This window comes from Oncorhynchus masou, chromosome 12 (genome assembly GCF_036934945.1).
Source record: "Oncorhynchus masou masou isolate Uvic2021 chromosome 12, UVic_Omas_1.1, whole genome shotgun sequence".
NCBI lineage: Eukaryota > Metazoa > Chordata > Actinopteri > Salmoniformes > Salmonidae > Oncorhynchus > Oncorhynchus masou.
Window position 1 is genome coordinate 61,012,655 of NC_088223.1, and position 23,001 is coordinate 61,035,655.

At 44.9% G+C, this 23,001-nt stretch overlaps 1 protein-coding gene across 2 annotated transcripts in view; it reads right to left on the reverse strand.

The window, feature by feature from the left end:
• The window catches only part of LOC135550555 (nectin-3-like protein), a 66,573-nt gene that overhangs the window by 23,257 nt on the left and 20,315 nt on the right, over positions 1–23,001 (reverse strand). The gene's annotated exons all lie outside the window — the stretch shown is intronic.

A 23,001-nucleotide genomic window follows, 5' to 3' on the forward strand; every position in this document is an offset into this window, starting at 1 on the left:
CGGTTAGCCACTGTGCGGGAGCACTGGTTGGTCAGCCCAATTGAGGTAGTATGTACATGAATGTATAGTTAAAGTGACTATGCATATATGATAAACAGAGAGTAGCGGCAGCATAAAAGGAGGAGTTGGGGACACAATGCAAATAGTCCGGGTAGCCATTTGATTACCTGTTCAGGAGTCTTATGGCTTAGGGGTAAAACTGTTGAGAAGCCTTTTTGTCCTCGACTTGACACTCCAGTACCGCTTGCCATGCGGTAGTAGAGAGAACAGTCTATGACTGGGGTGGCTGGGGTCTTTGACAATTTTCAGGGCCTTCCTCTGACACCGCCTGGTGTAGAGGTCCTGGATGGCAGGACCTGGGCCGTACGCACTACCCTCTGAAGTGCCTTGCGGTCAGAGGCCGAGCAGTTGCGGTACCAGGTAATTGATGCAACCAGTCAGGCAGGATGCTCTCGATGTTGCAGCTGTATCACCTTTTGAGGATCTCGGGACCCATGCCAAATCCTTTTAGTTTCCTGAGGGGGAATAGGCTCTGTCCTGCCCTCTTCACGACTGTCTTGGTGTGTTAGGACCATTCTAGTTTGTTGTTGATGTGGACAGCGAGGAACTTGAAGCTCTCAACCTGCTCCACAACAGCCCTGTCGATGAGAATGGGGGCGTGCTCGGTGCTCCTTTTCCTGTAGTCTACAATGATATCCTTTGTCTTGGTTACGTTGAGGGATAGGTTGTTATTCTGGCACCACCCGGCCAGGTCTCTGACTTCCTCCCTATAGGCTGTCCTGTCGTTGATCATGCCTACCACTGTTGTGTCGTCGGCAAACTTAATGATGGTGTTGGAGTCGTGTCTGGCCATGCAGTCGTGGGTGAACAGGGAGTACAGGAGGGGACTGAGCACGCACCCCTGGGGAGCTCCAGTGTTGAGATGCAGCGTGGCAGATGTGTTGCTGCCTACCCTCACCACCTGGGGTTGGACCGTCAGGAAGTCCAGGATCCAGTTGCAGAGGGAGGTGTTTAGTCCCAGGATCCTTAGCTTAGCAATGAGCTTTGAGGGCACTATGGTGTTGAACACTGAGCTGTAGTCAATGAAGAGCATTCTCACATAAGTATTCCTTTGTCCAAGTGGGAAGGGGAAGTGCAATAGAGATTGCATCATCTGTGGATCTGTTTGGGCGGTATGCAAATTGGAGTGGAACTTGGGTTTCTGGGATAATGGTGTTGATGTGAGCCATTACCAACCTTTCAAAGCAATTCATGGCTACAGACGTGAGTGCTACGGGTCTGTAGTCATTTGGGCAGGTTGCCTTTGCATTCTTGGGCACAGGGACTATGGTGGTCTGCTTGAAACATGTTGGTATTACAATCAGGGACATGTTGAAAATGTCAGTGAAGACACCTGCCAGTTGTATGTTGACCTGTTTAAAAGGTCTTACGTCAGCTACGGAGAGTGTGATCACACAGTCGTCCGGAACAGCTGATGCTCTCATGCATGCCTCGAAGTGAGCATAGAAGAAGTGATTTAGCTCGTCCGGTAGGCTCGTGTCACTGGGCAGCTCGTGGCTGTGCTTCCCTTTGTAGTCTGTAATAGTTTGCAAGCCCTGCCACATAAGACGGGTGTCGGAGCCGGTGTAGTATGATTCAATCTTAGCGCTGTATTGACGCTTTGCCTGTTTGATGGTTTGTCGCAGGTCATAGCAGGATTTCTTGTTAGCTTCCAGGTTAGAGTCCCGCACCTTGAAAGCAGCAGCTCTACCCTTTAGCTCAGTGCGAATGTTGCCTCTAATCCATGGCTTCTGGTTGGGGTATGTATGTACAGTAACTGTGGGGAAGACGTCCTCAATGCACTTATTGATAAAGCCATTGACTGATGTGGTGTACTCCTCAATGCCATTGGAAGAATCCCAGAACATGTTCCAGTCTGTGATAAAACAGTCCTGTAGTTTAGCATCTGCTTCATCTGACCACTTTTTGTATTGGTGACATACACGTGTTCAGCAGATGTTATTGTGGGTGTAGCGAAGTGCTTGTGTTTCTGGCTCTGACAGAGCAGCAATATCTAACAATTTCACAACATATGCCCAATACACACAAATATAAATCAAGGAATAGGATTAAGAATATATAAATATAAGGATGAGCAATGTCAGAGCGGCATAGACTAAGATACAGTAGGATAGAATACAGTACATACATATGAGATGAGTAATGCAAAGTATGTAAACATTATTAGTGACTAGTGTTCCACTTAAAGTGGCCAGTGATTTCAAGTCTATGTACATTTGAAGTCGGAAGTTTACATACACTTAGGTTGGAGTCATTAAAACTCATTTTTCAACCACTCCACAAATTTCTTGTTAACAAACAATAGTTTTGGCAAGTCTGTTAGGACACCTACTTTGTGCATGACACAAGTAATTTTTCCAGCAATTGTTTACAGAGATTATTTCACTGTATCACAATTCCAGTGGGTCAGAAGTTCAAACACTAAATTGACTGACTTTCAACAGCTTGGAAATTCCAGAAAATTATGTTATGGCTCTCGAAGCTTCTAGAGTTGTGATACAGTGAAATAATCTGTCAAGTAGCCCGAGTCAATTGGAGGTGTACCTGTGGATGTATTTCAAACTCAGTGCCTCTTTGCTTGACATCATGGGAAAATCAAAAGAAATCAGCCAAGACCTCAGAAAAAAATTGCAGACCTCCACAAGCCTGGTTCATCCTTGGAAGCAATTTCCAAACACCTGAAGGTACCATGTTCATCTGTACAAACAATAGTACGCAAGTATGAACACCACGGGACCACACAGCCGTCATACTGCTCAGGAAGGAGATGCGTTCTGTCTCCTAGAGATTAACGTACTTTGGTGCGAAAAACAGAAGAAGCCACTGCTCCAAAACCGCCATTAAAAAAAACATTGTTATGTTTGGAGGAAAAAGGGGGAGGCTTGCAACCCAAAGAACACCATCCCAACCGTGAAGCACGGGGGTGGCAGCATCATGTTGTGGGGGTGCTTTGCTGCAGGAGGGACTGACACACTTCACAAAATAGATGGCTTCATGAGGCAGGAAAATTACGTGGATATATTGATGCAACATCTCAAGACATCAGTCAGGAAGTTAAAGCTTGGTCGCAAATGGGTCTTCCAAATTTGACAATGACCCCAAGCATACTTCCAAATTTGTGGCAAAATGGCTTAAAACCTGTTAGAGATCGGGCTACTTTTTTCAACATTGTTAAAAATCGCGCAACATTTCAACGTCCTGCTACTCATGCCAGGAATATAGCATATGCATATGATTAGTATGTGTGGATAGAAAACACTGAAGTTTCTAAAACTGGTTAAATAATGTCTGTGACTATAACTGAACGTGTTTCGTGGTCAAAATCGCAAGGCAACCTGATCACAAAATCGACGAAGAAAAAAATCAATCCGCCAGTCTCCGTATTGTCTATTGCAAGGTATAATAGATAGCGAACGGCTTACAGTTCCTACAGCTTCCACACGATGTCGCCAGTGTTGTGATTTCTATGCAGGTAAATCCTTGGTCATAAGTGTAAGGCACATCCTCTCGTCGGGTACACAGCAGGAAGAAATGGAAGGGGGAAAGTGGACTACGTTTTCCAAACTTGCTCCTATTGAATACAGATCGCTCTGTGATCAATTTGATCGTTTATTAACGTTTACTAATACCTAAAGTTGGATGACAGAAGTAGTTTGAAGTGTTTTGTCAAAGTTTATAGGCAACTTTTTTAATTTAAAAAAATAACGTTGCGTTTAGAATTTTTTTCCTGGATCACACAGTCTTCATAAATGGACATTTTGGGTATACAAGGACCGATTTAATCGAAAAAAAAGAACCAATTGTGATGTTTATGGGACATATAGGAGTGCCAAAAAAGAAGCTTGTCAAAGGTAATGAATGTTTTATATTTTATTTCTGCGTTTTGTGTTGCGCCGGCTACGCTAATTATTTTGTTTACGTCCCCTTCAGGTATTTTGGGGTGTTGCATGCTATCAGATAATAGCTTCTCATGCTTTTGCCGAAAAGCATTTTAAAAATCTGACTTGTTGGCTAGATTCACAACAAGTGTAGCTTGAATTGAGTACCCTGCATGTGTGTTTTAATGAACGTTTGAGTTTTAACGAGTGCTATTAGCATTTGGCGGAGCGCATTTGCATTTATTGTTGGCAAGGTGGGACGCTAGCGCGTCGGGTTGCCCAGAGAGGTTAAGGACAATAAAGTCAAGGTATTGGAGTGGCCATCACAAAGCCCTGACCTCAATCCTATAGAAGATTTGTGGGGAGAACTGAAAAAGCGTGTGCGAGCAAGGAGGCCTACAAACCTAACTCAGTTACACCAGCTCTGTCAGGAGGAATGGAGAAAAAAATTCATTGTGGAAAGCTTGTGGAAGGCTACCCAAAACGTTTGACCCAAGTTAAACAATTTAAAGGCAACGCTACAAAAAAACAATTGAGTGTATGTACACTTCTGACCCACTGGGAATGTGATGAAAGAAAGAAAAGCTGAAATAAATCACTACTATTATTCTGACATTTCACATTCTTAAATAAAGTGGTGATCGTAACTGACCTAAGACAGGGACTTTTTACTGAGTTGTGAAAAACTGAGTTGAAATGTATTTGGCTAAGGTGTATGTAAACTTCCAACTTCAACTGTATATAGCTATTTACAGTTTGATGGCTTTGAGATAGAAGACATTTTCAGTCTCTCGGTCCCAGCTCCCTGGGGGTTTCCTGAAGTCCACGATCATCTCCTTTGATTTGTTGACATTGAGTGAGAGGTTATTTTTCTTGTTACTCCCAGAGCCCTCACCTCCTCCCCATAGACGGTCTCGTCATTGCTGTTAATCAAGCATGCTACTGTTGGGTCGTCTGAAATCTTGATGATTGAGTTGGAGGCATGCGTGGCCACGCAGCCATGGGTGAACAGGGAGGACAGGAGGGGCCTAAGCACGCACCCTTGTGGGGCCCCAGTGTTGAGGATCACCGAAGTGGAGATGTTGTTTCCTACCTTCACCACCTGGGGGCGGCACGTCAGGAAGTCCAGGACCCAGTTGTACAGGGCAGACCCAGGGCCTCGAGCTTAATGATGAGCTTGGACATTACCATGTTGTTGAATGCTGAGCTAGTGTCAATGAACAGCATTTTTACATAGGTATTCCTATTCCTTGTCCAGATGGGATAGGGCAGTGTGATTGCATCGTCTGTGGATCTATTGGGGCGGTAAGCAAATTGATAGGTCTAGGGTAACAGGTAAGGTAGATCCTTGACGAGTCTCTCAAAGCACTTCATGACGACAGAAGTGAGTGCAACGGGGCGATAATTTAGTTCAGTTACCTTTGCCTTCTTGGGTACAGGAAAAATGGTGGCCACCTTGAAGCATGTGGTGACAGCAGATTGGGATAAGGAGATATTGAATATGTCTGTAAACACACCAGCCAGTTGATCTGTGCATGCTGACGATGCGGCTAGGGTCAGCAGCCTTGCGAGGGTTAACACTTAAATGTCTTAGGCACATCGGCCACGGAGAAATAAAGCCCACAGTCCTTGGTAGCGTTATCCTCAAAGCAGCCGTAGAAGGTAGATGCTTGTCCAGAAGCAAGACGTCGGTGTCTGCGACGTGGCTTGTTTTCCTTTTGTAGTCTGATTGCCTGTAGACCCTGTCACAAACGTCTCATATCTGAGCCGTTGAATTGCGACTCGACTTTGTCTCTATACTGGCATTTTGCCTGTTTGATTTCCTTGGTGAGGGAATAGCTACACTTTGTATTCTGCCATATTCCCAGTCACCTTGATGTGGTGGTTCACGCGTTCAGTTTTGCGTGAATGCTGCCATCTATCCACAGTTTCTGGTTAGAATAAATTTTAATAGTCATAGTGGGTACAACATTTCCTATGCACTTCCTGATAATCTCAGATTCTGATTGGTCAGACCAGCATGGCATAGTCCTTAGCACAGGTATTTCCTGTTTGAGTTTCTGCCTATAGGAAGGGAGCAGCAAAATGGAGTTGTGGTCAGATTTTCCAAAAGGAGGGTGGGGGAGGGCCTTGTAGGCATCCCGGAAGTTGGAGAGTAGCAGTGGTCGAGTGTTTCAGCAGCGCGAGTATTACAGTCAATGTGATGATAGAACTTCTGCAGCCTTTTTATCAAATTTGATTTGTTAAAATACCTAGCTCCAATAAATACGGCCTCTTGATATGTGGTTTCCAGTTTGCATAATGTCCAGTGAAATTCTTTGAGGGCCGTGGTGGTATCGGCTTGAATGGGGTGGATATACACGACTGTGACTATAACCGAAGATAATTCTCTTGGGAGATAATACGGTCGGCATTTGATGAGGTATTCTGGGTTGGGTGAACAAAAGGACTTGAGTTCCTGTACGTTATCACAATCACAACATGAGTCGTTAATCATGAAACATACACCCCGCACTTCCTAAGTCAGACAGGAAGACCACTGAGTACCTCTCCTCCGCCGGCATGGTTTTGGGTTGGCCTCTGGAATCAGTTAAATTGCCCTGGGGGGGTGTGAACAAAGGATTCTGGAAAGTCATATTCCTGCTGGTAATACTGGTAGTGCTTGAGAGTTACCGCCGCTCTGATATCCCGCCTGTATGTAATAACACCCCAAAATGCTGTGCTTATAATGTAAGAAATAATACATTTTAAAAAACACTGCAGAGTTTCCTAAGAGCTAGAAGCACAGCAGCCAACTCTATTGGTGCCATTTTCACACATAAAAACACATGCAGAGCCTATGTACGTGTAGAAGTATGCTAATAGGTAAGGAGGACAATCCAAATCTAAACCAATCAAAATCTAACATGCAGGGTCCAAAAATGTATCAAAATGTTACAAATCGCCAATTGATGCGTCCACTCCATGCAATACCAGTAGCCTAGTCAAACTGTACGCTGTGCCCAGCTTCGCACAAGCTAACTAACGCAAGGTAGGCAGCATGTACCTGATCTTGTACATCGGCGTGGCACATTCAGCATTTAAATGCTAAAATGGCATGCGTGATATCAAGCTTTATTAGTTGAGTGACCACCTACATAATTTGCTAGGTAGGTTATTGTTATCTATGCAAAGTTGAAAATTGTGTTTTACCAAAATGAAAGTAAGCTACTGGAGACACACCTAATCTAGCTATAGGCTATCTGCTGAACGGGGCTTAGATTGTCCAGGTTCACCATCAGCAATAGTTTTCATTGTTTAAAGCAAAAACTATCAGTGTATATGGTCAATTTTAGATATTAAATTATCCATTTAATTAATTTTACCCTGTATACCGCAGAATCACGTTTCAGAGGAAATCCAAAGTTATGCTATATATTCATTGGCTGTCACAGCTAATTTGTAAATGATAAATATTGATGCATTACTAGCTCAAACACTTAATATGCCGGCTCAGAGAGAGAGCCGGCTCAGAGAGAGAGCCGGCTCAGAGAGAGAGCCGGCTCAGAGAGAGAGAGACGGCTCAGAGAGAGATGGCTCATGAGCTCCATCAGCAGATGATTTTAATTTAGAATGGAAAATTAATGTGTTCATGCAACCGAATCGTTTCCCACTAAATCGTTCCGGTATCGTATCCAGCCCCTGTATATAGATACGTATCGAATCGTCTTGAAAGGGAAAGATGCACATTCCTACTAGCTAGCATATAGCCTAATCATGGATGCTATTTTCTAATTTATTAGGATCCCCATTAGCGGTTGTGAAAGCAGGAGCTACTCTTCCCGGGGTCCACACAAAACATGACATAATACAGAACATTAATAAACATGTTTTTAAGGCACACGTAGCCTACATATCAATACACACACTATCTAGGTCAAATAGGGGAGAGGCGTTGTGCCATGAGGTGCCGCTTTATCTGGGTTTTTAAAACCTGGTTTGCTGTTTATTTAAAAAACTCAAGTACTGATCGTTACCGCTGGACTAATATATATATATATATATATATATATGATAGATAGGTGTGTGTATATAATATATAGATAGAGATGTGTGTGTGTATACACTGCTCAAAAAAATAAAGGGAACACTTAAACAACACAATGTAACTCCAAATCAAGTTACACTTCTGTGAAATCAAACTGTCCACTTAGGAAGCAAGACTGATTGACAATAAATTTCATATGCTGTTGTGCAAATGGAATAGACAACAGGTGGAAATTATAGGCTATTAGCAATACACCCCCAATAAAGGAGTGGTTCTGCAGATGGTGACCTAAGACCACTTCTCAGTTCATATGCTTCCTGGCTGATGTTTTGGTCACTTTTGAATGCTGGCGGTGCTTTCACTCTAGTGGTAGCATGAGATGGAGTCTACAACCCACACAAGTGGCTCAGGTAGTGTAGCTCATCCAGGATGGCACATCAATGCGAGCCGTGGCAGGAAGGTTTGCTGTGTCTGTCAGCGTAGTGTCCAGAGCATGGAGGCGCTACCAGGAGACAGGCCAGTACATCAGGAGACGTGGAGGAGGCCGTAGGAGGGCAACAACCCAAGCAGGACAGCTAACTCCGCCTTTGTGCAAGGAGGAGCAGGAGGAGCACTGCCAGAGCCCTGCAAAATGACCTCCAGCAGGCCACAAATGTGCATGTGTCCGCTCAAACGGTCAGAAACAGACTCCATGAGGGTGGTATGAGGGCCCGACATCCACAGGTGGGGGTTGAGCTTACAGCCCAACACCGTGCAGGACGTTTGGCAAATTCGCCACTGGCGCCCTGTGCTCTTCACAGATGAAAGCAGGTTCACACTGAGCACATGTGATAGACGTGACAGTCTGGAGACACCGTGGAGAACGTTCTGCTGCCTGCAACAACCTCCAGCATGACCGGTTTGGCGGTGGGTCAGTCATGGTGTGGGGTGGCATTTCTTTGGGGGGGCCGCACAGCCCTCCATGTGCTCGCCAGAGGTAGCCTGACTGCCATTAGGTACCGAGATGAGATCCTCAGACCCCTTGTGAGACCATACGCTGGTGCGGTTGGCCCTGGGTTCCTCCTAATGCAAGACAATTCTAGACCTCATGTGGCTGGAGTGTGTCAGCAGTTCCTGCAAGAGGAAGGAATTGATGCTATGGACTGGCCCGCCCGTTCCCCAGACCTGAATCCAATTGAGCATATCTGGGACATCATGTCTCGCTCCATCCACCAACGCCACATGGCACCACAGACTGTCCAGGAGTTGGCAGATGCTTTAGTCCAGGTCTGGGAGGAGATCCCTCAGGAGACCATCCGCCACCTCATCAGGAGCATGCCCAGGCATTGTAGGAAGGTCATATAGGTACGTGGAGCCCCCCCCCCCCCACCACACACACTACTGAGCCTCATTTTGACTTGTTTTAAGGACATTACATCAAAGTTGGATCAGCCTGTAGTGTGGTTTTCCACTTTAATTTTGAGTGTGACTCCAAATCCAGACCTCCATGGGTTGATAAATTTGATTTCCATTGATAATTTGTGTGTGATTTTGTTGTCACCACATTCAACTATGTAAAGAAAAAAGTATTTAATAAGAATATTTCATTCATTCAGATCTCGGATGTGTTATTTTAGTGTTCCCTTTAATTATTTTGAGCAGTAATATATAAATAAATAAAATACATATATTATATACACACACATACATACATATATAATACACACACACACACACACACACACACACACACACACACACACACACACAACGTGTTCATGGATGACCTCAACTATACTGAACAAAAATAAAACGCAACATAAAAACAAAACAAAAGAATTTGTCCCATGTTTCAAGAGCTGAAATAAATTATCCCAGAAATTGTCCATACGCACAAAAAGTTAATTTCTCAAATTTGGCACACAAATTTGGCTACATCCCTGTCAGTGAGCATTCCTACTTTGCCAATATAATCCATCCACCTGACAGGTGTGGAATATTAAGAAGCTGATTAAACAGCATGATCATTACACAGGTACCTCTTGTGCTGGGGACTCTAAAATGTGCAGTTGTGTCACACAACACAATGCCACAGATATCTCAAGTTGAGGGAGTGTGCAATTGGCAGGTTGACTGCAGGAATGTCCACCAGAGCTGTTACCAGAGATCTGAAATGTTAATTTCTCTACCATAAGCCATTTAGAGAATTTGGCAGTGTCCAACTGGCCTCAACTGCAAACCATGTGTAACCACGGCAGCCCAGGACCTCCACATCCAGACTCTTAACCTGCAGGATAGTCTGAGACCAGCCACCAGGACAGCTGATGAAACTGATGAGTATTTCTGTTTGTAATAAAGCCCTTCTGTGGGGAAAAACTCCTTCTGATTGGCTGGACCTGGCTCCCCAGTGGGTGGGCCTATGGCTGCACCCCTGCCAAGTCATGTGAAATCCATAGATTAGGGCCTAATTCATTTATTTACATTGACTGATTTCCTTATATGAACTTTAACTCTTTGTATTAAATTGTTGCATGTTGCGTTTATATTTTTGTTCAGTGTAGATATCTTCATTTCATGTATGTGTCATCTGAAGATGATCATACTCTTCAATAAACATTAATCGTGTGTGGTCGGGAGAGACCGAGACAGTTATATATATATATATATATTTAGTTGAAAGAGCATTGACGTCAGCTCCCGCTTAGACATTCCAAACAAAACACAAGCTTAGTCAGTGCCATCAAACTAAGCATTCACAGACATCTGTGTTGACCTGATCATGAATCCACAGCAACCGGCATTTGGTTTTCCATCATAATAATACACAGGCCAGTGTTTGCGTGTGTTCCCGAAGATCAGTGCATTCTGGTGCAATAGCTGCCTGCCCTACTTCTGACCTGAATCCAGGAATTAAAAGCATCCCTTTGTGAAAATGCTCGCTCAGTCCCGGTCTCCAATCAGAACTTCTCCCTAAAGCCATGTCATCCCCTCCAGTCATTTACATGTCCTGTCCACACACACACAGCATTAAGATCAGCAGTGGTCCACAGACACAGACAAAGGGAGAGAGGCAACGGGAGAATGCAGAGGGAGAGGAAACGGGAGAATGCAGAGGGAGATGAAACGGGAGAATGCAGAGGGAGAGGAAACGGGAGAATACAGAGGGAGAGGAAACGGGAGAATACAGAGGGAGAGGAAACAGGAGAATACAGAGGGAGAGGAAACAGGAGAATACAGAGGGAGAGGAAACAGGAGAATACAGAGGGAGAGGAAACAGGAGAATACAGAGGGAGAGGAAACAAATGTATCACTAAGAGATTCTGGCAAAGAGGAAAAACAAGTAAGGAATGAGTCCCAGATAGAATACATGTGAAACATCATAATACCATCATGCTGCAAGCCGCCAGCCCCCTCAACGAAATCACTAATTGCAACAAGCTGCCAGTGGGAAGACGTCATTGTATAGCATTGCTTGGCAACTGACTCCAAACATTCCGCCTGTTTTTGTCGTGCCAACAACAATCCCAGCCCAATCTCCCAACCCCCCCGCCAACATAAAACAGACGGTTTTTCCTGAGTGTCCCCCTAACAACACCAACCTTTGAACCTGGGGTGACCTGAGCACAGAGATAAGAGAGGGGGAGGAGAGGAAAATCAACAGGAGGATGGCCATTCATTAAAGGACAGGATTTAATCAAAGAACACAACAATTCTCTGAACATCCAAGGCTATGTCGTGCCCTGGAGATTAACGGTTGAGTTGTGGCATTTTACAGGGGTGGGAAACGGTCAGAACTCTTTGTAATCCCCCAGATATTTTACTAGCTTGCAGCGCAACGACTAGGTCTGAATTTTCCAAATTACTGCACGGCCCCACATTGCCCACAGTTGACTTTGCAAGGCTCTTAGGTCAACAAGGAGGAAACACAGTGTTGTGTTTACTGTTGGACATCTGTTGACTCTTGCTAGACATGTCAAAGATCACTGGCAGCTGTGTCACTTCCTGGTGGCTCATTTAGTTAGATCGTTACACACAGTGACTATTCTCAGCCAGGAAATCCACAATAGAACAATTTACACTGCAACCCAGCAGAGGTCGAGCTTCATCCACAGAGGAGGACCTACAGGACGTGGGTTCTGATGAAGGGAACTGTAGAACAGAACCATCCTGTTGTCCAGGAGAGGTGTGGCTGTATCGGTGCTCACTACTGAAACTGGAACTTTAAGATGGAGATTTTTTATAATGGGAGTCAGGTGGTTTAAATTGCAATAGATTATATATCCTATTAATAACCAGACCACTAGAGATCTGCTCAATCAGAGCTTTCATCTTCTCTGTTGTTATTTTTAGGCTCCCCTCAAAAGCAGAGAGCCTCTTTCACCATGATCTTCAATGTAATCACCTAACCGTCAGGAGAAAGAGGAAAGGCCAACAAATGCTTTCCTCCTCAACGCTCCTGTGATTACATGATCTTCCTTAATAAACGGGTGTGAAAACTACACTTTCAGAGGAACAAATGAAATGTAATTTTCTACTGTATCAAAATGAATCAGCCATGAAGAGAAGCACACGCATACTCATCACAGAGAAGAAGCACGACTGTAGCCTCTGTCACACGCACACACAGTCCTGGCAGCAAGGACAGATCGTTCCCAGAGGAGACTCAAGTGATCATTCTCCCTCCGTCAGCACTACCTTCACAAGCACCACTCACGTGGCAGCAGGTGTGTGTGTGTGTGTTACTATACCTCTGTGTGCTAGTGATAGGAAGGAACTATTGTTTGTGTTAGTGGCTTTGATAGTGTATTTGGGTACACGTGTCATGAACACATTATATTAAATGACATCAACTCATTGGGAGGTGTTCCTCTAGGTCGTGACGTGTGTTAGAGTTACTACAACAATGCCTGGGTGAAATCCCACTCCGTCATCACTGGAGGTCTCAGAGAACTAGAGCCAGGCATCTAATCAGGATTGTACAATATTTGCTCATTTGTATTTAAAAAAAATATTATTCAAGCTCTGTCAAGTCGGTTGTTGATTATTGCTTAACTTGAAAATGGCTGTCTTGCCATTGATTTTCAAGTCGATTTAAGTCAAAACATTCAATGTCGTCTTGGTAAGCAACTCCAGTGTATATTTGGCCTTGTGTTTTAGATTATTGTCCTGCTGAAACGTGAATTTGTCTCACAGTGTGTTAGAAAGCAGACCAGGTTTTCCTCTAGGACTTTGCCTGTACTTAGGTATATTCTGTTAATTTTTATCCTAAAAACTCCTTAGTCCTTGCCGATGACAAGCATACCCATAACATAATGCAACCACCACCATGCTTGAAAATATGAAGAGTGGCACTCTGATGTGTTGGATTTGGCCCAAACATAACGCTTTGTATACAGGACAGTTCCTTTCTTTGACATATTTTTGCAGTTTTACTTTTTTAAAACTTTATTGCTAAAATGAATATTCTTTCTGTACAGACTTCCTTCTTTTCACTCTGTGATTTAGGCTAGTATTGTGAAGTAATTACAATGTTGATACATCCTCCGATCAAAGCCATTAAAGTCTAACTGTTTTAAAGTCATCATTGGCCTCATGGTGAAATCCCTGAGGGGTTCTCTTCCTCTCTGGCAACTGAGTCAGGAAGGACACCTGTATCTTTGTAGTGACTGGATGTACTGATACACCATCCCAAAGTGTAATTAATAACTTCACCATACTCAAAGTGATATACAATGTCTGTTTTTTATTTTACATATATCTCCCAATATGTGCCCTTCTTTGTGAGTCAATGAAAAACCTCCCTGGTCTTTGTGGTTGAATCTGTGTTTGTAATTCACTGACTGAGGGACCTTACAGATCATTTTGTGTGGGGTACAGAGAGGACGTAGCCATTCATAAATCATGTTAAACACTATCATTGCACACACGAGTCCATGCAACTTATGTAACTTGTTAGACAGTTTTTTAAATAATAATACATTTCCACGGGGCCATGGAAATTGACGAGGGTTAGGCACATTTTTACTCCTGAACTTATTTAGGCTTTCCATAACACAGAGGTTGAATACTTATTGACTCAAGACATTTCAGCATTTCATTTTCAATTAATTTGTAAAAATTTCTAAAGACTTAATGGGGTATTGTGTGTAGGCCAATGACACAACATCCATTTTAAATTCAGGCTGTAACACAAAATGTGGGAAAAATCAAGGGGTGTGAATACTTTCTGAAGGCACTGAGAGAATACTGAAATATCCAAGTGTATTGATGGACATACTAAGGACAGATCCATTAGTACCAATATAAAATGGCTGTTATTAAGTTTGATCATTTAACTCAACTCCCTCCCTATGGTGGGGAAATTGGGAGAGTGAGTTGGGCGACTCTGTGTGGTGGATGATGCACGTAGTGACATGGTTGGAGAGCCACTTCAGCGAGCACAGACAGCAGGTGTTCTAGTCAGAGAGAACAGACTAGGGCTTTAACACGGACTTCATCTGTCAAACACTGAACACACACAGTTACATGCGCGCTGAACACAGGGACAGAAGGTTTAGTCATTACGTGTGTGTGTTTGCTTTTACACACAAGGTCACAGGTTAGATCATTACTTTGTGCACAGTAGCAGCTCTAGAGGCATCAGGTTTCCACCCCCCCCCCCCCCTGAGCATTGGAATGCACAGGATACTTGACATAAGTCTTCGCCAAAATAAAAAACATATGCCCCAGCTCCAGAGATCCTGAACTCTCCAGAGGTGGTTAACTCTGTCTGGAGGAGGGGAAGGACTCATCCCCCACAGGCCTCCTGTACCAGACAGGGGAGTACATCTCTGCTGGGTGATGGAGGAACCAGGCCTCCTGTACCAGACAGGGGAGTACATCTCTGCTGGGTGATGGAGGAACCAGGCCTCCTGTACCAGACAGGGGAGTACATCTCTGCTGGGTGATGGAGGAACCAGGCCTCCTGTACCAGACATCTCTGCTGGGTGATGGAGAACATCTCTGCTGGGTGATGGAGGAACCAGGCCTCCTGTACCAGACAGGGGAGTACATCTCTGCTGGGTGATGGAGGAACCAGGCCTCCTGTACCAGACAGGGGAGTACATCTCTGCTGGGTGATGGAGGAACCAGGCCTCCTGTACCAGACAGGGGAGTACATCTCTGCTGGGTGATGGAGGAACCAGGCCTCCTGTACCAGACAGGGGAGTACATCTCTGCTGGGTGATGGAGGAACCAGGCCTCTGCTGTACCAGACAGGGGAGTACATCTCTGCTGGTGATGGAGGATGTACCAGAGGGGAGTACACTGCTGGGTGATGGAGGAACCAGGCCTCCTGTACCAGACAGGGGAGTACATCTCTGCTGGGTGATGGAGGAACCAGGCCTCCTGTACCAGACAGGGGAGTACATCTCTGCTGGGTGATGGAGGAACCAGGCCTGCTGTACCAGACAGGGGAGTACATCTCTGCTGGGTGATGGAGGAACCAGGCCTCCTGTACCAGACAGGGGAGTACATCTCTGCTGGGTGATGGAGGAACCAGGCCTGCTGTACCAGACAGGGGAGTACATCTCTGCTGGGTGATGGAGGAACCAGGCCTGCTGTACCAGACAGGGGAGTACATCTCTGCTGGGTGATGGAGGAACCAGGCCTGCTGTACCAGACAGGGGAGTACATCTCTGCTGGGTGATGGAGGAACCAGGCCTGCTGTACCAGACAGGGAGTACATCTCTGCTGGGTGATGGAGGAACCAGGCCTGCTGTACCAGACAGGGGAGTACATCTCTGCTGGGTGATGGAGGAACCAGGCCTGCTGTACCAGACAGGGGAGTACATCTCTGCTGGGTGATGGAGGAACCAGGCCTGCTAGGGTAATGCCATGGCCATGATAACGCAGGGCTCATACTGTGGAAGTTAGTGCTTTGCTAATGGTGTCATAATGCCTTACTAATGCTGTAATAATGTTGTGGTAACACTGGCAAAACCATTCCAGAATGTTTATATAAAGGTTGGTCAATACGGGGGGAGAGCGGCTTGGGGGGAGTGACTCATGGAGTTCGATCATCTTAATAAACTACAGACAGAAGAGCGGCCTTCCTTTACAAAGAGTAGGTCTCTCCCAACTCCATCCATCCTTCACATAAGCATACAGCCATGGCATTCACAGACCCTTATTCTGAGATGAATGAAAGAAATGTGGTGAAACCTAAATGGACCGTCACATTGAAGAGCACCACTCTCTCCCAAATCATTCAGCGGCGTGACAGCGAAAACAAGGGTCCTCAACCAAGGAGGAAAGGTCCATGTGGATAGAGAATCAGAAGGATAGCTAAAGACAGGCAGCATCAGTGGCTTGGAGCCTATGACTGTGGGTTGAAGCACTAGGACAGCCTGGGGAGCAGTCATGGATAGTGTACAGGCCCATGCTAATGAGGTAGGGAACATCCTGTGTGTGTGAAACGGTGAACAACTCACACAGTCACCTCACTGAGGGAATGCCAGGAACGCACCAAGCCAACACAGCCTGCATGCCTAAAAACATATTCGACAATGGACTCCAAGGACACACAACTGCCTAGTATATCTGGCCAGCCAGACTGTGGAGGGAAAATCCCCCTCAAAAGACCATTCCCACTTCCCATAAACTCTCTCTGACAGACAAACAAGCTGAGGCACTGCCTATCCATAGAGGAAGAAAACAGAGCACCTCGTAGATTGATGATGACTCAATCTCAGGCAAAGGGGTCCACACTAATGTAGGCTTTTTCACATATTTCTGCATCTCATTCTCAAAGAGCAGAAGAGGGTGTATAATGCCCAGGCGTTGTGTGTGTGTGTGTGTGTGTGTGTGTGTGTGTGTGTGTGTGTGTGTGTGTGTGTGTGTGTAGGCACTCAAACTCACACAAACAGACCACACATTACTCAATGACTCTCACCTATTTCAGACACTTTGTTTGCATGCCAGCCAAAGCTGATCTACATGTTCATTAATCGACTAGTAGTAGAACTACAGAGATGTGGCTGCTAGCTGCTGTACACAGATTGCCCTTCTGAGAAATCTCCAGGGAGAGAGAGAGAGAGAATTGGGAAAAGAACGTAAGGGAGTAAAAACAAGGACAGCAACAGCTAGGCAAGAGGGAATGATGTCTGCTGAAGTTTTGTAAGTGTTAAGGTAATTTGGCTGCATTTACACAGGCAGCCCAATTCTGACATTTTTTCCACTAATTGGTCTTTTGACCAATCATATCAGATCTTTTCACATCACATCTTTTTCAAAGCAATTACAGAGATCAAAAAAAAATTTAAAAAATCTGAATTTGTCTGCCTGTGTAAATGCAGCCTATGAGCCTCAGGCCTTGAGACTGGTTGATTGGTGGATTTGGGGATGAATGAGATGGTCTGATTGGCTGTGGTTTGAGCTAGTTTAAATAGAGGTTGCCTGTCGCCAGGAGTGCCACAGTAATTACGTGTGTGTATGTGTGTGTGTTTGAGAAAGAAAGACCAGAAGAGGGAGAGAGAGTGAAACCTATCCCAAAGCGAAATGTAGTTTTGAGGGATGTGGCACAACACCAGGCAGCATTCTGTGGATCACGGTGGTTTCTCCTTCCACAACCCTCCCGCTCTCTGACTCCTTTACTTTACAGAAAACCCCAACTAAAACAAGCTTTGTTGGCAATGCCACAAAGTACCAAGACAAGAGCGATTAGGAAAATAACTTGACATAGTAATAATAGCCTTAACGGTGGCTGCTGCGTATCTCGGTTCTGTGAAAACTTGGCTAGTTTTGAACTGTGGTTACTCCTGAGACATACTACCCACTAAGACATGTTTACATGCTACGTTCCAGTTAAGTCTATGAAGAAAGTGATTGTTTGCAAAGTATTGTTTCCTATGGTTGTTTTGAGTCGTATTTACAGCCTTCCTCCTCTGGTAACCAATAGGCCTTGTGCTTAACTGTGTAACTCATAGAACCAACCACATGTTCTGCAATAAGCCCTCAACGTAGGCTAAGGTGCTCACACTCAATCACAAGGCCTGGAATGCCCTTACTCAGCCACCTCAAAGTAGAGGTTTCAAATCATCAAGAAAATTACAGTATGGTCGGGAAAATAGCATACACCAGGTTTTTAAAAAGGACCAAAGAGTTTGGTTTGCTTAGAGTTTTCATTTTTGTCAGGAAATATATCACAATACTGGTATCATCCCAGCCCTAAAAGACAAGACTAACTCTACCGAACAAAAATATAAAACGCAACAATTTCAATGATTTTACAGAATCACTGTTCTCCACCCACTTGGGAGCCAGGCCCAGCCAATCAGAATTTGTTTTCCCCCATAAAAGGCCTTTATTACAGTCAGCAACACTACTCAATTTCATCAGCTATCCAGGTGGCTGGTCTCAGACGATCCTCCAGTTGAAGAAGCCAGATGTGGAGGTCCTGGGCTGGCATGGTTACACAAGGTCTGCAGTTGGATGTGAGGCCAACTTCTCTAAAACGACATTGGATGCAGTTTATGGTAGAGAAATTACCATTCAAATCCCAGGCAACAAGCTCTGGTGGACATTTCTGCAGTCAAATCAAAATCAAATTTATTTGTCTATATGGTGAATGTTGAAAAAAACTAATTTCTATATGCAGGAAATCCTATTTTAATAATGCACGAAACACAGACCTTATTTGAAGTAGATCAAGACATTCTCTATGGAAGACATGAACGGTAAAATAATGAAGGAACCCCTTTCAAGTTCAGCCGCAAGTTATTACAGGAATTACAACGCGTCAACTCTCTCTCTAAACCATATACCTTTGACTATTACGAGCCTGCTGCTGCCTACCACCCCTCAGTCAGACTGCTCTATCAAATCATAGACTTGACTATAATAAACACACAGAAATATGAGCCTACGAGTTTATTCCGTTTCGTATTTTATCTAAAGGGTGGCATCCATGAGTCTAAATATTCCTGTTACAATGTGCAACCTTCAATGTTGTCATAATTACGTAAAATTATGGCAAATTAGTTCGCAAAGAGCCAGGCGGCCCAAACTGTTGCCTATACCCTGACTCTGCGTGCAATGAACGCAAGAGGTGACAATTTCACCTGGTTAACATTGCCTGCTAACCTGGATTTCTTTTAGCTAAATATGCAGGTTTAAAAATATATACTTCTGTATTGATTTTAAGAAAGGCATTGATGGCATTGATGTTTATGGTTAAGTACACATTGGAGCAACGACAGTCGTTGTTTGATTGTTTTTTATAAGATAAGTTTAATGTTAGCTAGCAACTTACCTTGACTTACTGCATTCGCGTAACAGGCAGGCTCCTTGTGGAGTACAATGTAATCAGGTGGTTAGAGCGTTGGACTAGTTAACTGTAAGGGTGCAAGATTGGATCCCCCGAGCTAAAGAGGTAAAATTCTGTCATTCTGCCTCTAAGCGAGGCAGAACGTTCCTAGGCCGTTATTGAAAATTACGAATGTGTTCTGAACTGATGACGAGTTGGAGGGCACTATGGTGTTAAATGCTGAACTGTAATCAATGAACAGCATTCTTACATAGGTATTCTTCTTGTCCAGATGGATTAGGGCAGTGTGCAGTGGGATGGCGATTGCGTCGTCTGTGGACCTATTGAGGCGGTAAGCAAATTGGAGTGGGCTTAGGGTGTCAGGTAGGGTGGAGGTGTTATGGTCCTTGACTAGTCTCTCAAAGCACTTCATGATGACGGAAGTGAGTGCTTCAGGGCGGTAGTCATTTAGCTCAGTTAGCTTTCTTGGGAACAGGGACAATGGTGGCCCTCTTGAAGCATGTGGGGACAGCAGACTGGGATAAGGATTGATTGAATATGTCCGTAAACACACAAGCCAGCTGGTCTGCGCATGCTCTGAGGACGCGGTTAACACATTTAAATGTTTTACGCACGTTGGCTCCAGTGAAGGATAGCCCGCAGGTTTGGGTAGCGGGCCGTGTCAGTGGCACTGTATTGTCCTCAAAGCGAGCAAAAAATGTAGTCTGTCTGGGAGCAAGGCATCGTGATCCGTGACTGGGCTGGTTTTTCTTTTGTAGTCCGTGATTGACTGTAGACCCTGACACATACCTCTCATGTCTGAGCCGTTGAATTGCGACTCTACTTTGTCTCTGTACTGACGCTTAGCTTGTATGATTGCCTTGCGGAGAGAATAGCTACACTGTTTGTATTCGGTCATGTCTCCAGTCACCTTGCCCTGATTAAAAGCAGTGGTTCGCACGTTCAGTTTTGTGCGAATGCTGCCATCAATTCACGTTTTCTGTTTGGGGAATGTTTTAATAGACGCTGTGGGTACGACATCACTGATGCACTTGTTACTAAACTCGCACACCGAATCAGTGTATTCCTCAATGTTGTTGTTCGCCGCAATGCGGAACATATCCCAGTCCACGTGATCAAAGCAATCTTGAAGCGTGGAATCCGATTGGTTCCAACCAGCGATGAACAGACCTGAGCACGGGAGCTTCCTGTTCTTGTTTCGGTCTATAGGCTGGGAGCAACAAAATGGAGTCGTGGTCAGCTTTTCCGAAGGGAGGGAGGGGGAGGGCCTTATATGCGTTGCGGAAGTTAGAATAACAGTTGTCTAGGGTTTTGCCAGACCTGGTAGCACAATCGATATGCTGATAGCATTTAGGGAGCCTTGTTTTCAGATTAGCCTTGTTAAAATCCCCAGCTACAATAAATGCAGCCTCAGGATATATGTGGTTTCCAGTTTACATAGAGTCCAATGAAGTTCTTTCAGGGCCGTCGATGTGTCTGCTTGGGGGGTAATATACACGGCTGTGATTATGATAGGAGAGAATTCTCTTGGTAGATAATGCGGTTGGCATTTGATTGTAAGGAATTCTAAGTCCATGCCAATTTCACACTCCCTCAACATGAGACATCTGTGGCATTGTGTAGTGGGACAACACTGCACATTTTAGAGTGGCCTTTTATTGTCCCCAGCACAAGGTGCACCTGTGTAATGATCATGCGGTTTAATCAGCTTCTTGATATGCCACACCTGTCAGTTGGATTTCTTGGTGAAGGAGAAATGCTCCCGATCAGGGATGTAAACAACTGAGAGAAATAAGCTTTTTGTGCTTACGGAACATTTTGGGGATCTTATATTTCAATTCATGAAACCATTTTTTGTACAGTATAACTTGAGACAGACTACCTTTTTATATCTCAGTTCAGGCATACATGGTAAAACACACAAACACGCTGTGCACACAGATAAACATTAGGCTGGTCCTCCGGTGCCAACAAGAGCTCATTAAAGCCTTCCAGGTCCATGGGCTGACACAAAGACAGGGTGAGGGCTGACAGTGAACCCCACAGACCCACCACACAGTGGCCTGGTGGTCGGTCCCCGTCAGAGACTCAGTCACTGACTGACTGCCGAGGAACCACAGTTGGATGTAACAACCTCCACGAGCACTGGACAGGATGACATCACAGAGGAGCCTCATGCAATACCCATCTGAGTCCCCCAACAGGAAACAACATCCGAGCAGTTAGAGATTACACTGGGCCATAATGGCATTAAAACAATCTGTGAAAGGGTAACAAATGTTACCAAGTGCAGTGTATTCATAATTGATGGGCTGCTGTTATGGAACAGTGTGTTCACAACTCTGCACATGCTCGGCTACACACAGCAGCATTCTGTCCTTAGCCTGTCAGCATTACTCTACTCATCTGACATGTCTTCCAGTGCACTGACAAATAGGTTGGATTATAAGAATAAAAAGTGCTCATACTGCAGGGATTCTCTGAGTGAAGAGGAAACACTGTGTGCTTTTGGAGCTGTGTATGAACCCACCCATCCCTTTGGACACATTATCAAGGAGTGCCCTACTTTCTCACAGCGCCCCTCTCCTCTCTGCACTGTCTGTGGGTGGGAGTAACAGTAAGAGCAACTATAAAACAACCTCAATAGCGGAGGTTAAGTGATTCTGTTCTGGGGAAGAATGGATAGGCCTATAACTTCCCCAGAGGGACTCAACCCCCCCACACAACCCTATGGTTACAAGTTCCCTGGCATTCCCACACATTCACTTAGCAGCGTCAACCCATACAGTAGACTGGGGGGGGGGGGGAATCTGAAGAAGCAGCGTCAACCCATACAGTAGACTGGGGGGGGGGGGGGGATCTGAAGAAGCAGCGTCAACCCATACAGTAGACTGGGGGGGATCTGAAGAAGCAGCGTCAACCCATACAGTAGACTGGGGGGGATCTGAAGAAGCAGCGTCAACCTGGGGGATCTGAAGAAGCAGCGTCAACCCATACAGTAGACTGGGGGGATCTGAACTACAGTAGGGGGGATCTGAAGAAGCAGCGTCAACCCATACAGTAGACTACAGTAGGGGGATCTGAAGACAGCAGCGTCAATCCATACAGTAGACTGGGGGGATCTGAAGAAGCAGCAGTAGACTGGGGGGGATCTGAAGAAGCAGCGTCAACCCATACAGTAAACTGGGGGGGGAACTGAAGAAGTAATCTGTGTTCTAACTATAGCAAGAATGACACACCAGTTAGAGTGTTTCACAAGTCTGTCCACAAATCCACGTACAGTACAGTAGAGTGGCTCACTACAGCTCTACCTGAAAACCCTGGAGGTATTTTAACCCCTACATCTGCTTTTCGGAAATATAAATAATTTACCGCACAATTATAATTTAATGTGGGTCTACAGTAAGATAAGTTCTGAGGGTAGGTGGTTGGAATAAAATGAGAAGGAGATGAAGTTGGTTGTCAGGTTTTCCCTCCTCGGCCTTCTATGCTGACTAGGAGTTTGTTGGCATAAAGAGGGAAAGCCTGCAAGAGCAGTCAGTGTCAACTCCCCTCTGTAGCATGACTCTGGGTGGAGAAGTCACTGCCTCCAGCTGGGCCTCATCAGACCTAACCAACCACCAATGATGAATAATAGATCACAAGTGCTGCCATCTGCATTGCAGGTCATGTAGAAGGAAAGGAAGGAGGAAGAGAGAAGGAGGGGAACGGGTTAGAGATGGACAGAAGAAGAGTCAGTAGAGGAGCTAAAG